This window comes from Canis lupus, chromosome 2 (genome assembly GCF_003254725.2).
Source record: "Canis lupus dingo isolate Sandy chromosome 2, ASM325472v2, whole genome shotgun sequence".
Lineage (NCBI taxonomy): Eukaryota > Metazoa > Chordata > Mammalia > Carnivora > Canidae > Canis > Canis lupus.
Genome location: NC_064244.1, coordinates 51970899 through 51989655, shown reverse-complemented (window position 1 = coordinate 51989655; position 18757 = coordinate 51970899). Strand labels below are relative to the sequence as shown.

General features: G+C 42.5%; 1 long non-coding RNA gene across 4 annotated transcripts in view; it reads left to right on the top strand.

Moving 5' to 3' along the window:
* LOC112660201 (uncharacterized) overlaps positions 1 to 18757 on the top strand; it is a 53256-nt gene that overhangs the window by 18320 nt on the left and 16179 nt on the right. The window contains exon 1 of one of the 4 annotated variants that reach the window (XR_004814097.2): positions 13406 to 13498. The exons of the other annotated variants lie outside the window; for them this stretch is intronic. This is a non-coding gene — a long non-coding RNA (uncharacterized LOC112660201). Of the gene's footprint in view, positions 1 to 13405; positions 13499 to 18757 lie in introns of those variants that run through there. 4 annotated transcript variants of the gene reach the window in all.

Genomic DNA, 18757 nt, shown 5'->3' with positions numbered 1-18757 from the left:
CTTTTGTTTGTTTCTACCCCAAGATTTGTTGACCCACATTGGGGTTTGGTTTATAACATGAATGTGTCAAGCATCTAGAGTTCAATAGAATGAGGGTAGGCTGTGGTGGGGATGGGAGGCAGACAGCGGGAGGAACTGGGAGTATGGTGGTTTGATTTGGTGGGGGTACTGAGGGGGGTAAGGTCTGTGAAAGATGAGAGAGGGAACAGGCTTGGGCAGGGAAAACCTTAGGAGAAGGAAAGGAAGGAGAAAGGGGGCCTGGGGGTTTCTAGAGCAGAAGTGCCTGTGGGAGGTGGGGGGTCTTCTTGTAGGGGTTGGGTGAAGGGACCAGGTCCTAGTCCCCCTTGGTGCTGCCAGGAAGACTATGGCCTTAGAGAAAGACTAGCAGATCCTGACGGCACTTGTCCCTGGAGGCCATCACCTAAGAGCATTTGCTGAAGCGCTGTAGCTCCTGAAGTGGGGGTCAGAGCAGAGTACCTCCAGGGCGGCTATGGGGTGGGAGGGGGGGATAGGGGGAGAGGGGTAGGGGCCAGGCAGTACATATGAACACATTACAAAGAGAAGGAATGGTGATTTTCAAGCAGTGGGTATCATCTTTCTTTTCCTTTTATAAAAAATAACCATTAGGTGTGCAGATACTTTTGATTACTGGCCACATCTGAATGCATTGATCAAGCAACACAACTATATTAGATGGGAAGAGCCTGGAGAGAAGGGTTTGGGATTGTTTCACATTCCCCCTGGTCCCAGAACAGAGGTCACAAACTATGGCCCACGGACATGAAAACATGTCTCTGTGACCGAAGTGTTACAGGAACACAGCCAGGATTCGACTGTGTACGGCTGTGCTCACACCTCAACAGCACGAGTATGGCCCCCAGGGCCCCCTTCTGGTTCTTTACAGAAAAAGTGTACCGAGCCCCGGGCCCTGTGACGGGGCCCTAGGTATGACTGGCCCAACACTCGCAGGCCGAGCTGGAAGCCTGTGATGGTTTCTCCCTCTCACCTCCCTGCCATTGTCCTAATGGCACAGAGAGACAAGGGTAGGCCGCTTGGGATTTGAGTAGCCACTGCCTGAGGTTTAAGTTTTAAATCACGAAATGACTATTTATTGTGTGTGACTGGTTAGCACATTCAACTGCTATTATCCTGCAGGTTTAGTTTATCACATTAGCCACCAGGACTAGAGTAGGTGAGATTTACGGATGGGGATGGGACGGGAATGATGAACAAAGGTCTGGGCCGGGCCTGATGCTTTAGGAGAGGGCTCTGCGAGTCTGGGATGGAAGACTATTAAGAGTAAAGAAATGAACTAGGGTAATCGTTGCCTGACATCAATAATTTATGATGATGGCAAGACAGTTGTTCAGCAAGTGTTTACTGAGCACCTACTAACGCTGGGTCTGGTTCTAGGTTCTGGAGATACAGCAGTAAGCAAAACATACAAAAATCCCAGTCTTCACGCCACTTCCACTGCACTAAGACAGACGATAGCAAAATAAATGATACGTATATATTGTGTATTATACATAGTATGTTGAATGGTGCTAATTGCCAGGGAGAAAAACTAAAGCAGGGAAGTGGATTAGGATATTACAGGGGTTTGGGGAGCAATGCCATATATTTTTATGGTGTGCCAGGGCAGGACTCTGGAGAGTATGAATAAAGAGAACACCAAGTATTTTCATGAATCTCCTCACCAGCCTCATCAACAAATACTCTGAAAATTAGAGGGTGCGGGGGAAGACATTCCATATCGACATTCTAGAAGTATTTCCCCAGACAACATTCAGCATCTGAAATTCTTGACAGATATGTTGTGCAAAAAAAGAAATGAATAGAAAAAATGGAATTATTGCTGGCGACAATCGTTTCATAAACCTGTGGCATCTGCAGAAGTAAAATGCAAAGTAACAGTTAAGGAGGTTCGTGAACGTCAAACTGATTCATCTCAGACCCACTTGCAGCCCGGGCTGCACTTGCCTATAGGTTACAACAAATTGAGGGTCTGCCCTCCTCAAAGGGTTTCAGGCATGAGTATAGGGTTCCTTGCAGGGTCGAAGCACCACACTATAAAAGTGCAGGCTATAAATTTTGCTATGCTTCCCGGCTAAATGGACGCTTTGAGTGGAGACAGACTGGCGGGAGCTGAAGTAGTTAGAGCTTTGATTCACCGCAGCTCTATCATTCCGTCCTGCTGGGAGTGCTGCGTGGCGATGGGAAGGCCTGCTGCAGGGCTGCCATGGGGAGACTGAGTCAGCACCAGGGGTGTCCAGCCTCTGCCGGACTGTAGGCCATCCTATGGTGACTTACTTAGGGTGGTGAGGCCTTGGGGAGATGAAGGGATGGGGTGCTGGCTACTAAATCTGTTGGGAGAGTAGTGTCCTCCCTGACCCTCATCTGTTTTCCGGTAGGGGGGTCACTGATAGGAAATCACTTGTGACAACTTGCTATCTGAACTCAGTACAACCCCTGCCAAGGCCAATTTGGAGCATTTGTTTCAAATATCCTGGATGTGGGGCATCCCTACTGATGTTTTTTTGTTTGTTTGTTTGTTTGTGTCTTTTATTCTGGTGCTAAAAATGCTTAAATGAAAGTTGGCCAAAACAACGAAGTCAACAACAAAAACATTTGATTAAAAAAAAAATGAACTGCAGATGCTGGAGATGAATGTAGTCAGATACTGTGTGGTTCGAACGTCGCCGAGGTCTCAAGACCTGTATTTTTATTTTAACTCCAGGCCTCTCCGTGTGAAAGGAAGGAATGCACAATTGAAATCAATAAGAGATTCTATGGCTGTGAGATTTAAAAAAAAATTATTATTCATTCTCTTGTTAGTTTTTCATCAGCTTTCATTTGGTGTGTTTTTATTTACTTTGATGTTGGTAAATCTCTCCTAATGCTGTAATTATAGAAGTAAGACTGAATATGTTTTGCTTAACATCTGCGAGGAAAATGCAGTGTTTGATTTGTTTCTTTTTTAATTTGCAGTTTGGAAGAGGTTGATTAATCCGTTGGTAGAGTCATCTGTTCCATCTTAAGTTACACCCATTAGAGGTTGTTATAAATCCATCTGTGTAGTCAACTGAAATTTTTGGAGATTAAACGGCTGCATGAATCTGTAACTATATTAAAAACTATAGTTTCACTCCTTAATTAACGAGGACATTTCTAAATAGTGCACGTGGACCACATTTTGAATGTTCTTCTGTGAAAAGAAATTTCATTCACTTGTCTGTATCATGAGTTGTCATCATACGCATCACCTTCTGTCATCTTGGCTTGTGGTACCATATTGAGTCAGAATTTTAGTATTCATTTAAAAAAAATCCAAATATTTGGTTCTGTTAAATCATATCTGGAAACTTCTTATTCAACTGTCTTTTGAAGGGAAGATCACCAGAGAGGAATGTGTGAGGATAAACACGTGCTCACTCACACTACCTCCCTGTCTATTGCTGTTATGCAGATGGGGCTTCATATCAACTCCGAATGCCAGCCATGAGGGGTAGTGAAGCCAAGTGAAGGGGCAGGAATCTCAGAAAGCCTCAAGGGAAACCTGTAAGTGCCATGATAGGTTTTCTTTGTTTTTTCTTTTTTAAGGTTTTATTTATTTTAGAGAGAGAGAGAGAAAGAAAGAAAGGGCATGAATGGGAGGAGGGGCAGAGGGAGAGCAAGAGAGAGAATCCAAAGCAGACTCCTCGCTGAGCATGGAGCCCTACACGAGGCTTAATTCCACAACTCCAAGATCATGACCTGAGCCAAAATCAAGAGTCACTCACTCAACCAACTGAGCCACTCAGGCAACCCCCATCCCCATGATAAATTTTCAAAGGCAAGTGCCTGATACACTGCTGGTTAAAATAAAAATCAGAATTCTAGAACGTCCAACATTTTCCATTTTGACCCACTTCTTACAAAATGTTGAGAAAGAAAAAAAAAAAACACAAGGAACTTGATTTGCTGCTTCACAGTGATCATAAATTGAAGATAATTAGTACCTGTGGAGAGTTGAAAAGCAAAATGGAGGTACAATTAGAATGTTGAGGCTAAGCTGGCTGAGCTGCCAAGAGGGAAAGTCAGAGTTCCTGGGAGGAACAGGACAGCCCTGTCAGCGGTTCACCATTATGTTCATTCCCTTTGCCTAGTAGGGGAACATCCTGGAAGCCGGGTGCTGTTTGCACCTTTCATCTCTGTGCATATGATGGGGTAACAAACTTTTAATTATTTCAAGGGTACTTCTGATTTCTGGGAGCTGGAATGCAACATATTCCCAATTTTCAAAAAAAAAAAAAAAAAAAAAAGAAGAAGAAGAAGAAGAAAAGAAAAAAAAAACAGGACACAGATACTCTGATCACATGGACTCAAACATTTCTAGGTCAAAAAAGTTGCTGGATGTTAGGAGAGTAGATTCTAAGAGTTGTCATCACAAGGAAAAAAACTTTTTTTTTTTTTAGTCAGGTCATTATGTAGTTCACCTTTAAACTAACACAGTGCAATACCGTCGATTATATCTCAGCAAAGCTGAAAAGAAGTTCCTGGATTTGGCATCCAGATTTAGCTGGTTCTACTAAAATGACAATTTAATAAAGGTAGCAACCTCTTCCAGTTTAAGATCATTCTAAATCCCTGTTTAAAACTCTTAGGAAAATATAACACAACTAGGAATAACCTAGACTATTTTTTATAGCATTTATTGTGAACATGATACTATATGGAGAAAAAAAGTATATTTTATACATAAACATATCCTAACCTGAAATTTGGAGATCTTTCCATTTATATAGATTTATGAAACTGTTAGACTCATGCAGGAAAATAACTGTACAGTTGTAGACAATTATACCGTAAATGAGTCCTTTATGTATACACTATATTCTTTTTTAAGTAGATGAAGCTTTAGATAGTGACAAGTTTTTGCTTTTCCCGAGAATAGTACTCATCTCATTATGGGTGCTGAGAAGCAAGCTGAGTAAAAAATACCTCCTGGAGAACAGCATCACCCAGTATGTCATTTTTTTTTTTTTGCAGTCTTCTTCGGTTTTTAAATGTTTTCACCTTGTATCAAAAGATATTCCCCTTCGGGGATAAATGTATCCCTATCTTCTATCCTGCGACCATCTGCAAGGCGGCAAAGATAGCAAACTATTAGGTATCGATCCCCAACATCCCCACAGGGCTTGAGAAATTGATGTGTGGTTGACTGGAGAGACAGAATGAGTGACACAGAAGAGGATTTCAGGGAAGAGCCCCTTGGGTTGCCCAGCTGATGTCAGGACGCCACTCAATTGTTTACACAATTGTTTGAAAAAAATGTCTTTGCCTGAGTGAACTTGAAGAAATGAGGGGCATGGGAGTTAGTCCAAATTCGTATCTTTGTGAACTGAGGGTCGACTCCAGAAGCACAGCCAATGTCCTTGCTTCGGAGGTCAATGTGCAGCTTCTGAATTTCAGTCCAATTAGGTCAATGTAGCTTGTACATGGCATTCTGCTGCAGGCCTGGGTGGTGACTCACAGGCGCTCTTCTGCTGTTGTTAACAGCCTCAGCTTTAAGGGCTTTGACAAATGACATTGGAAAATGCATGCCGGGCTTGAGCCAGGGTGCATGATGAAAACCGTGTATATCTTCACTGTTCATTGCAATACCAAATTTATGATTAAGTTTCTGTTTCTCAAATTGGGCCTATTGAAAATGATCTTGAGCAATCTTAGGTTCTTTCACCAATCCCCGAACTAACAAACTTTCCCTATAAAAATATTTGGTCCCCTTTCTGTTGTCACTGCTCAATTTAATTGAATGCATATTTTTGCCCATAGATCTCACTTTTGGAGTGCAATTGTTAGGATTTAACTCTTAAATAGTTGGGCTAGGAGTCTACATCACCTAAAATTGTTCTGGATGACCACGGGATTAAAGTTTCGTATTTGCTCCCCATTTTGGAGAGAAGGTTGAAGGAAGAGAGATGAGGACATTGGACTCATCATTGAAGGAAGGTGTCCTGGTGCAGACCTGGATGTCCTCCAGTTGAGCAGGACTGAATAAGATGACACTGGGACATCATAGCTTGCTCTCCAAAAAGACTACCAACTGGAAATGCCCCGCTATTAAGAGAATTACCTGAATTTGAGGTTGAAGCATTACCTGGACCTCCAGGGAAACTTTAAAGAAGATATTTTTGGTGAACCTGGCATAAAATTGAGTGATTACAGGCAGAACATCTCATGATTTGGTGTCCAAATTGTAAGATGCTGCACTTAGGTTTGGTAAACCTTGCATTTTAAAGCTGTTTCAATTAGACTTTATGGGTCTTTTGGAGATTCAAAGATAGGGAGGTTTAGTAGAAATAGCATGGCACAAAAAGACCTGGCTTCCAATGTCACCCTATTGCTTAGTGCATGTCTGATGTTGGGTGAGTCACTTAACATTTTTAGGCCTCATTTTCCTTAGAGATAAAAAATTACCTCTAAAGTCTCCTCTAGCTGTACAATTTTAATTTTTAAAAATATTTCTGACTTCCTTTATACATTACTATACAAATGAGAAAATGCAGAGTGAACCTGAGTAGGTGAAGGACCAAGCCTATCATTACCCCTACTCCCCCGTCCCTCACTTCCCCTAACAAAACCCACAGTTCCCAAAACTCCTGCTAATGCTTCTGCATTTTCTCATCAGGAAAATCTCCAGGTAAATGATAAAAAATAAGCACATGTAATTTAGCTGAAAATAAAAAGGCCCATGGGCGATTAGAACAAAATTGAGTGGTTTGGGTAAATAAATTATCTACTAGCTAGTATTATTTTTACAGAATTAAAATATGCCTTTATATGCATGTTACAGATTTTAAAAACAGTCTAAGCAACATATAATTATCCAATCATATAAGAATCCACACATAGAATGTCTCTCTTCTCCAACAGCCAATCTTATTTCCACACTCCAGAGTCAACCACTGCTAATGATATAGCATGTATATCTCCTAAGCCACATTTAATTACGTTACATGCACATGTTTATAAAAATGTACATACACATTTTTCGACACATAAGCAGATCATGTTAGATTATGCTCCATCATTGGAAAGCTCAAAGTGTCTGGCTTTGAACTAATCACAGAGATAATCTTTTCAATGTTCCTTGTTTTATTGGAAACTAAACTGATACAGAAGTCAGCTCTATCTTCCAGGAAGATGAGAATGGTAGGAATTAACAACTTTTCATATCTTGGCTTTCTAAAGACTTGTGAAAAGCTCACTTTTGATTGGCTGGATTAAATGTTATCAGTGAAGATAATAGTGGTAAACGGTGATTCCTGGACTAATTATTATCAATGACTTGAAAACGTCTTGTGAAATTCATAACACATAATGTGGTATTCACCCAAACTCACTTTTCTAAGTGTCTCTCAACAGGTTGAGGGTTTATGTTGGGGTGGCTGTTGTGCATGAGGAACAATGGATGCCACTAAATCTAATCTACTCTACCACCAGATTCCAAAACTGGACTGGTCCACTCACCCTCTTACCTCTGTAGTGCCCCGGGCATATCTTTGCCATACAATCTTCACAGCAAGAGATGAGCTGCACCAGAGTGACAATTGGCATCTGCTTTGATCTGCTGTGTCCTAGCACTTAGAACAGTATCTGGTGCATAGTAGGTAATCAATAGGTATTTGTTGTTCAACCATATTTATTTTACTGAATTCTATTCTACTGTAAGCTCTTTGTCAGTATTCACCTGTACAGTTCTACGGCTGGTTTTAGAAGTCAAAATTGTTGACTATTATATAAAAAGAGAAAAATAAACAAGTAAAGGGAGTAAGTCAACAAATGAATAAAGTAAGGATAGGCTATCCACACCAGAAATGGATATCATTGTTGATCAAGTGAACTTGTTTGGGCCTCAGTGGGAAGTCTGAAGAGTAAATGTATCTTGATTTGCTCTTACTTTTTCCTTAGCTACCTTCATCTGCTATCTTTTTCTTAGCAAACAAAATCCCAGGTCCTTCAAATTTGATAAGGTATGTGTAACTTTGAACAGATGCTCTTAAAAGAACCGCTTATTACTTCAGTAATGGGTTATTTCTAAGGTTTCCAATCTGTTCTAGATATAGCCTACCAAGGGCTCACATTCATATCAGGCAAGATAAGATCATTTTCATTTCCACACTCTTTATATTTCCTCTGAAGTTTACAGCTTGTGTGTGTGTGCATGTGTTTGTGTGCATGCAAATTACCATTTTATTCATATAGTTAATATCATTGAGGTTGCTCTTGGATGAGAATAAGAATTAAGGAAGTACATTCATAACTTTTATCAGGACAATGGGAATTCCTTATACTAAGAGGTCATACCAGCAGGAAATAATTCTTATCTCTAATCTGCTCCACAACTTACTCCCAAGAAGTTGCTACTTGAAGGGTTCACAATTTTCACCACCAAGCCAGGACTGCTTTAGGGCTATTTCCCTTTGTTACGGCATTTCCATGTACGTGGATTCTATCTTTTTACATATTTATCTAACTGCATTTACTGAGAATTGCTTGTTTCACATACACCATCTACAAAAAGACATGTCCAACTCAGATCTAACTAGCATTGGTTAATTAAATTAAGCTGATCATAACCAAAAGAAAATGGCATTTTAGTTACCACACAAATGTGTGATACCCTATTAGGATTTTTGAAATATTGAAAATAGTTTATGTGTCCTATGATGATCTTTACGGACCTCTGTGGAGCTGGGGACTAGCTATTTATAGGATTCCCATACATTTTAAAATCCCAAATGAGGGACTGGAAGGGTTATGCAAAGGACATGGAAAAGAAACTATGGATATCTATTGAGTGATGGCTGGAGGCCCAGTCCTCTAAAATATATACATCCCACTCTGTATCTGTGCTTTCTGGATTGATGCTGGGGGATCTATTTGCACTTAATCAGCATAAGCGCACAAAACTACTCTTGTTGTGACTTTACACATCAAATTACACAGTAACCATATTTACAATAGGAAGTAAACTGAGCAGGTTCACAGTGATGCTTAGAGGTGCTGAATTTATTTGTCTACTGGCTGGGTCTGATTTACCTTTTTCTCTTCTAATTTGTTGTAATAAAATATATTAGCACATTTATGTCCTTAAGATATACTCAGTGTAGCACAGGTTAGAAGTAGATATAATATTTGGTTCTATGGAGTGGAGGTAGACTTAGCTTAAGTGATAGAAGATGGTCCTGCATTCTCTCATCTGTTGTTCAATGTGTTAGTGTGTATTTGGTGTTTCTTAGAATTCCATGACTATAGTGACCATGATGTTTAAAGAGCCTGATGATTAACAAATATTGCAGGTATCTTTTTTTTTAAGAGTTTAATTACTTGAGAGCAAGTGCACGAGCAGGGAGATGGGCAGAGGGAGAGGCAGAAGCAGGATCCCCACTGAGCAGGGAGCCTGACTTGGGGCTCCATCCCAGGACCCCGAGATCATGACCTGAGCCGAAGGCAGACACTTAACCCCCTGAGCCACCCACACCCCCCTCTATCTTACAGGCATGATACAAATCACACTCTAGGACAGTTCATTAATCTGGTTGGGAAGTCTTAGAAAATCTCTCAGAACAGTTGCCCCGCCACAGGTTGAAGCAGCACATATGTGGTGACAGCAACCAGTGGCAAGCTAAGTGGTATCTACAAACCTCATCTGAACCAGTAGTACAATCTTACCTTTTTGCTCTCTCTCCCTTCCCTATATGCCAGCCCTCAATTTCTCATTTTCCTAAATATTCCTTAAATGGTTTTTAAGAAGTCTAATTTCTTCTCGTGTTTCTTCTGTCTCTGGAGTAAAATTAAAATTCAAGCAGGTGAGAGTAAATGGAGACATAAAGGATTTAATTAAGAGAAAAAAAAATCTACCAGAATAACCGGTCCATAAAGAAATACAGGTGTCTGTATACCGGATAAACCCATGGGTTTGACCCCAGTGACAGAACAGGGATAGGTCTAACTCCCATGAGGGTAGGAAGAGGGAGAAGGGAGGATGAGACAAAGAGGTAGGCGGGGTACAGGTCAAAGTGGGTGTCCCACTGGTCAGCAGAGTGTGAGTTTTGCCTAAGTGGTTTATAACGAGCACATATTCATATGACTAGACACTCCTGCAAACAACAAATGGCCCTCAATTTTTAGGTGGCAACTGAACTCAAGGCTGCACATTCTGGATAAACTCAGAAAGGATGCTCTCAAAGGATCCCATGTAACACAGCATTACGATGAGACTGGCCTTTACCTCATCTTGGTTTTAGGATAATCATCACTGTATGAAATCTTCCAGGTGATTCCCATTGCAGGCTCCAAAGAATGCTCACAGTAGTAATTCTGACACTGGATAATGCTTAGAACTTTTTCCAAAGTGCTTTCTCATTCATTCTTTGCCTTAGTCTTTCCAGTAGCCCCAGGGCACTAAGTTTAGGCACTAGTATCCTATTTCATAGATGAAGGAACTGAGGCTCAGAGTGGCCCGTCACTTGCTCGAGGCCACAGATACCAGCAGTCCACTCTTCAGTGGGACTCAACACACTCTCTGATTTCTGTTTGAACGTGCCATCGTGGACAGAAGTCTCCTTTCCTTTTCTTCCTTTTATAAATGCCAGGGAGATTTTTGAGAGGGTAGCCTTCAGGCTGACCAGCTTTCTGGACTGGCCTCTCTCCTTTTACAGGCCGGTGGGTGGATGGCTGCTAGAGGATTTGTTCCTCACCACCCCTTCATTCCCTCCCAACTAGAGATTTCCTGTCTCGATAAGAGGAGCCTGGCTCCAAGGAGCAGGGGTGGGCGTGGAGTTGCTGACAAGAAAGTTATGTGTCTGTCCTCTGGAGCCACGTCGAATGGTCTCAGTCACAGGTCCTCATGCAGTTGTTGGCACTTTCCAGTGAGTTTTCTGTGGCAAATAACCCCAAATGCTTTACACAGGGAATAGCTTGCAGATGTGGCTATGATAACCTGCAAAGCATGACTTAAATATAGTAATTGTCTCTAGCCTGCTCTTAACTGTGGCGACAGAGTTTCTACTATGTCATTAGGGAAGGAATTTCCAAGTCTTGGAACACAGCAAGCAGAGCTTCTGGCAGCGACTGTTTTTAACGAAGTTAATTGGCTTCTGACCAGAAAGATGGGGTTAAAGTATGTGGGAACAGGAAAGATAAACGGCAAAGAGTGTCCAAAAGTTAGGAGAAAAAAAAGTTCTTGTTGCTATTGTTATTCAGCTTAGTAATAATCACTTTATCTCTCTGTGCTTAACCCACTCTCTTCTTTGTTCTGATTTTCTGTTACCTTTCCCAGTAAAATTACTGCAATTTAAAGGTGAACAGTTTTGCTCTGCAGACTTTCTTTACCAGCCCGCCTCCTGGCTCTGCCTAACAGAGCCAAGTAGAAAAGATCCACTCTTCACCCACTGGATGAAGGTGAGAGGTAACCCACGCCAGTTCCCACTTAACAAGGAGATTTCCTCCACCACCTTGGCTGGTGGTCCTCCAGACTCCCTACCTTCCAAGACCTCACTTTTGGACACTTGTTACTGCTAGATTTTGCTCCTCTATCCTGAATTTTTATTACTAACTGGTTCTGGTTTTGCCCTCTGCAAGTAGATGGGATTTGTCTAGTCAGTTATTTCATGCCACAGGGCTTCAGTTTTGGGGGGAAATCATACCTCCTTTATAGCCAGAATAACTAATAAGTTTTGTCTCAGTTGCCAGCTCCAGTGGATTGGATCATGGCTGTCTGGAGGGCTAAGAGCTCAGCAAGAGAATCAGGATTGATTAATAATATAGTTCATGGACAAAGGATGAAAGAATGAGTGGTGTTGCAGGTGCCCATATTTTTAGACTTTGTTCTTTTTAAAAAAAAAAGATTTTATGTATTTATTCATGAGAGACAGAGAGAGAGAGAGACAGAGAGAGAGAGGCAGAGACACAGACAGAGGAGAATCAGGCTCCATCTAGGAAGCCCGATGTGGGACTTGGTCCTGGGACCCCAGGATCATGCCCTGAGTGGAAGGTAGGCACCAACCGACTGAGCCACCCAGGGATCCCTAGACTTTGTCCTTAAATGTAATGTAACCACTGAGCACCATGGTCCTTCCAATTGTTCTTCATATGCCATGGTTAGATACTTCACTATCCCGGATGATTTTCTCTGAACAATAGTCCTCTTGAAAAGTAACTCCCAGAGGTGAACACAGTACTCCTAGTGTGGCCTGACTAGATCATAAAACAATGGGACTATGATGTCCATTATGTCATATTCATCAACATAGTCAACAACTGCATCTTTTGTGTGACTCATATAGAGCTTGTGGCCTACTACCACCTCTAGGTCATTTTCACATAGCAATCAACAATGCAGTGTAATTTGAGGGGTACCACAAGTGTCCAACCACCCCAAAGTGCCTTCCCGTTAGCCTGTCAGATGCTACAGTCTCAATCTATGTGACACAGCATATCTCCCATCCCTCCATTAGAATGACTTTTTTGGGTTGGACAATTGTGTTTGTGGGAATGAGTTGAGTCTAGGCCACTCCTATGAAGATACTAGAAATCATTAACACATTGGTACAGAATGGCTTTCTCATTGATTCAATGAATGCTCACTGATTGCTTGCCATGTGCTAGGCACTGTTGTAAGCACTGGGGATAAAGCAAAAAGAATACAAAAGATGAAACTCCCTGTCTTAATGGAGTTTGCACAATAACATGGGAAGACAGACAACGCAACAAAAAAATAATAAAAACAGATGGTAATAGGCACTGTGGAGAAAAAAATAGAGTAGGGTTGAGGGAAGTGGGAGAAGGGGAGATGGCTGGGATGTAAAATAAAGAGAGGACCTCACTTAGAAGATGAAAGCCCTGAAGGAGATGAGAAAGGAAGCCCCGTGGAGGTCCAGGGGCAAAACTCACAGGCAGGAGAAGAGCAGCTGCTAAGGCTGAGGGAGGCTGCAGGAGCAAGGCTGGGGAAAAGAGGAAGACCAGAGTAGCTGAAGAAGCGGGTGATGAGAAAAAGACTAAGAAATGAGTAGACAGATGAGGGGCGGGGGGCAGATGGCAAAGGCTGCGCAGGCTGTTGCGAGGACCATGGTTTTTATTCTGGGTGAGGTGTAGGACTCCAGGAAGGTTTTGAGTAGGAGATTCCTGGGTTGCTCAGCGGTTTAGCGCCTGCCTTTGGCCCAGGGCGTGATCCTGGAGTCCCAGGATCGAGTCCCGCATTGGGCTCCCTGCAGGGAGCCTGCTTCTCCCTCTGCCTTTGTCTCTGCCTCTCTCTCTCTCTCTGTGTGTGTGTGTTTCTCATGAATAAATAAATACAATCTTAAAAAAAAAAGGAAGTTTTGAGCAGAGGGGCAACACCATCTAACTTCCTTTTGCAAAGGACTCCTCTAGCTGCTGTGTTGAGAACAGACTCTGGGTGGACAAGGCCAGAAGCAAGACTGTTCATTAGAATGTTCTCCGTCTAATCCAGGTGAGAGATATTGGTAGTTTGGACCAGGCTGGTAATCAAGGAGGAAGTGGCAAATGGCCTAAATTTGCGTGTATTTGGAAAACAGAGTCTAAAGAATTTTTGGATGTTTAGATCCAGGGTATAAGAGAAGAAGGAGGCAATCAGGTTTCTGAGTCTGAGCATTTGTAAAAGTGGAGTTGCCATTACTGATGTGGGGAAGACAGGAACAAGCAGATGGGGCGACCTGGATTTGTGGACATCTGAGTTGAGGTATCGTGAGGCAGGTGGATCTCTCAGGCTGGAGTAGAGCAGAGCAATCTCCAGCAACCTGGAGGTGGAAATCCCACAGCACAGGAACCGCCAGTAAAGCCCCGAGGCTGGATGAGATCACCAAGTGGGGGAGTGCGGCACGAGGAAGACAGGACAAGGGACTGAGTCTGGGGCACCACAACTGGAAGGACAGGTTGCTGAGGAGACTGGCAAGGGTGTTCGAGATGCAGTGACTAGTGAACAGAATGAAGTCATGACAGGATGGTGTGCTAGAAGTCCAGAGAAAAAAGAATATCCAGGGGGATGACACAACCCAGGGGATCAAATGCTACTGGTGCCTGCGTAAATTAAGGACTGAACATCACCACTGGTTTTAACAACTTGAGGGTTACTGGTGACCTGATAAGAGCAGATTCAGTGAGATAGTTGAGACCAAAGCTGGACAGAGTAGATTCAAATGATGGGAGGGCATGGCAAGCAGAGACAAAGCATTTCACTGGTTTGCTGTAAAGATGAGAATAAAAATGGGGAGTATATGGAAATATAACTGGAGGGAAGGTGAGATCAATAAATTATTATTTTTAAAATGAGAAAATTATAGCATTTTGTTCCCCTGATGGAAATGACCCAGTAGAGGGAGGTTTTCAGTTTGATTCTTTGTCATCAAGATTTGAGGGGATAAGACCCAAGCTAGTATTTTTTCATGGGAGGAAGAGGGGTCTAATTCTCAGCATCCTCTAGGAAATGGGCAGGCTGTGAAGCAGCCCTTTGCAGCTGGATTAGCAACCTGGCAGCAGGAACCGACTAGTGTGGACAGGACGGTGCAGGGCGGGGAGTGGGAGATTGGACCCTAAGGACACCTCTCCCTGCTTCTCACCACTGGGAGATGCTCCTCCGGGGCACAGAAATGACGTGCAAGCCACCCTAATGTTGTACCTACTTTGTATTTCTACTTTTTTTTTTTTTTTTTTTGCTTTAAACCAGCCAGTCAATCCCTCTGTGTGTGTTAAATGCCTCCTAATCTCAATCTAATTTCCCATTTGTCCAACTCGCTTTTGTGTCTTACTTGGTTTTCGAAGATATATGACAAAAGGTGGTTTTCTAGTTATGGAATTCTCTCTGTTCCTGCTAGTGTTGGGCTCTCTCCCAACTCTTCACCTGCGTTTATGACTTTTCTTTAAATTTAAATTTCAGCGGGGCCCAGACAGCACTTTAGCATCCCCCCTGTTACATCTCACCAGAGACCTGCCTAGTTAAGCCAGAGCTGGGATTCCTCTTAGGCGGGTGGCTCCCTGGGGCCCACCTTATGCTCCCTGTGACTGAAAAGGGTGGGTAAATTCATCTACCCATTCATCCATCTATCCAAATAATATTTATCTAGTACCTACTTGGTACCGGCCATTGTTTCTGGCACCTGGGGGTTAAATAGGGAATAACGCAGACCCGGCTCCCGGCCTTAGGAATCTTCAATTGTAGTAGAGTTTACACACAAGAACACTGAAATCCAAATTACTGTGATAAGTGCAATGAAGAAAATGCACAGGATGTTGTGACACGAGATGACACGGAAAGGAAAGGAAAGGAGGGCATTTTCTTTAGATAGGGTGGTCACAGGCTTCTGCACTTAGAATCCTTTCACTACCCCCTACAAAAGTTACACCCCCTGCTGGGGGAGGTGAGTGGGGCCATAGCATCCATTGTGTTATTTGCCCCCAGATGCTCCAGAGCCTCTCTGTGAGGTGAGAGTGACATCTGGTAGTCACTGTAAACTGTATTTATCTAGTCTGAGGTAAGATTAGGAGGATTTAGCAGAATATTAATCTAATAGAAATGGATGTTGGCAGTTGGGGTATTTTCCTTCTGGTGCCTGGGGCCATCTGGTAACTCAGGAGCTTTTTCCATGTTTCGCCTGGTCAGGAGCTCTGTCCTAAACATGGGATATAAAATAGCACTGGACTGGAAGGTGGGGGGAATTGCAGTTCAACTGGAGGGGAGAAAGTAAACATGTGGTTGAATATTTAGGAATCGTTATTGATTATAAACACTGAGTATCAAATAAGAAGGCTTTTAGTGACAAACGGGACTAGGAGTTAGCACAACCTGATGATGACTTGTCAGAGTGAGCATTAACCAAATTGCCTCCCTCCCCAACGTTACGTACATACTAGTGAGATCAACCTGCCTGACCAAGGCCAGCATTCATAATTTGACAGCTATCATATTAAATAATGTTGAAGGGAGAGTAAGACTTGCATGACAGGTAACCAAATGTCAATCAAAACGAACACGATGGTCCAAGACAGGTTGAAAATTCAAATACATAATAATAAAAGACATTTGCTACACATGGAACAAGAGCCACACAAATGGCACGAAAGAAAAGTCTACAGAAAGAACGTTTTGCAGAAGAGCCTCTCCCAACTGAAGTTACCAAGGCCCCACAGGTATGGAGATGAAACAATACTAGCTATTTTCAAGCACTTTCTACTTTCCAGCATAATTAATTAGTGCTTCTGAATGGAATAGAGTGAAGATGGCCAGTGGGCTTGTGTAATTTAAAGAGTTAATCTGGGTTCATGCTGGTAAATATTATGGGCTGACATTGATCTCAGTCCTCTCCCAGTCCTCCATGAAGCCACTTCATGCAGCCAGGGCTTCCCCTAGCCCAGCTGGGTTAGATAACAACGATGGCAGTACCTTCTAAAAGTTTAAAATTCAGTTCAATCCACCCTAATCTAATCATGGGCTCACAGTGGGCAAAATTACTTCTTCCCGCTAAGTGAGGCTTAAATCTCTCCAATGTATTTCTACTTGGTTCCTTATTTCATGTAATTCGGGTCATGTTAGTCTTTATAATGGTCCTAAACCTTAATCGTTCCCATCTGTTCAATATTACATGGTAATTTGGTCGTGAAAGAGTACTAGGCTAGGAGCCAGTTGGATTCTGGTCCTAGCTTTGTCACTAATTAGCTGTGTGACTCCAACAAGTTCGTTCATCTGGGTCTTGATTTAAAATCTCCTCCTCTCAGACCAGCTTTCTCTACTCTTTTTTGACTTCCCCAAAACCTAGGACAGGAGACAGTTCTAGGAAAATGATTTGGGACTTCCTACTTAAAGAAGTGAAGGCAGAGATGAAGTAAAAGGAAGGAAGAACTCTCATCTCCTCGACCTACGTATACAAACGTTCCTGCAGCTGGATCTGGTTTTTTCTTCACATCTGATATAATGAAGGGCACATGCCTGCTTCTAGTAATGCCCAGATCCTCCATCTGGGCTCTGAATCCATCTCCTTTGTCCTCTCAAATATCCTTCTCTGTTACCTCCTCTTTTGCTCTCAGCTCTCCCACTCTTGGATCAGTCCCGAAGCATACAAACTTATTCTTGTATCTCCTTGAAACTCTCTGTCCCAGATGCCCTGTGGTTATGACTCCATTCTCAGCACCCCGTTGACTCTGACTTCCTTAAGGAGCTGAATACATAGGGTGCCATGGCAAAGCCTTCAACATGATCCCCTATGGCCCCTTCTCTGCTATACTATTCCCTTTCTCATTTTCCCCATATGCTTACTTCACAACCTAATGTTAAATAAATAGTCATAACATTGTATGTACTTATATTACACGATTATGCCTCTATGGTTTCCACCTTTGAGTACAGCACTGTAATTTGAGTATTTTTTTCTTGTATGATTTTTTTGTATTCCCTAGAATTAATAATTACTTTTTAAAAAACATTTACTTAATTTTCCATGCCCCATTGCTATTTTTATCCCAGTGACCCAAAAGCATTGTAAACCACCCTCTTAATATTTCCCATACTTTGCATCTATTCCCTTTTTTATTTTCCTGGAGACCTCCTTCTGGAAACCCTTCTCTTTTGGCTCTAATCTGAACCTGTTGTTTTCTAGGCCTGCTACTCAGCTGTCATCTGGGGCCTTCACTTGACTGTCACTTGAGGACATAAATATGGTTCAAGGGGCTCCTGGCTGGCTCAGTCGGTAGAGCATGCGACTCAACCTCAGGGTTGTGAATTCAAGCCCCACTGGGTGTGGAGCCTACTTAAAAAAAATATGGTTCAAGACATTTTATCTGGCAGCCATTTGTGGGACATGTTGGAGCCAGGAAAGATGGAACTAGTCTTAACAGACTAGTTCAGAGGACTTTTGAAGGAGCTCAAGCTTGAGATAATTAGAACTTCAACTGTATGCAGTCTCCCTTCTGGTACAGTGTTAGTTGTCAATAATAATAATTATTATTATTCCTGTTTAGGTCAGGGTTCACTCATGCAAGTGGAGTCACTCTAAGTATTATAGAATAAGAGTTTTATTTTGTAACTAGACTTGACACAATTGTGGGAGGCCAGTGGAAATAGAAGATCAGGGATCCCTGGTTGGCGCAGCGGTTTAGCACCTGCCTTTGGCCCAGGGCGCGATCCTGGAGACCCGGGATCGAATCCCACGTCGGGCTCCCGGGGCATGGAGCCTGCTTCTCCCTCTGCCTCTCTCTCTCTCTCTCTCTCTCTCTCTCTGTGACTATCATAAATAAATAAAAATTAAAAAAAAAAGATCAGAGGATTTAACAGCTAGTCAAAACTAGAAGCCAAGCCAAGTCTAAATACTGAAGTGAAATCATGAAGGGAATGGGAAAAGTCTGAGGGTCTTCAGCCTCATATCTGATGAGGGCTTGGATCCCTTGTTAGCCAGTAGGGTCAGCAATCGGGAAGAAACACTGGAGAGCAGAGAAGAGCCAGGATATGCTGGATCTCACTGGCATCTCCCTATCTGTCTGTCATTTTTAGCAACTACTGTGACCTCCAGAGAGTGGTGACTACTCCTTCTCTTCTAGACAAGTACCTCTTTTGGTCAATTTTAACCAGGAACCATTTAGATAAGGAGAACAAAGTTCCAGCTTAACCAAACTGACAATCTGAACTGTGTCTCCCTTCCAAAATGTATAGGTTGCAATCACAAGCCCCAGTATCTCAGAATGTGACTTTACGTGGAGATAGGAT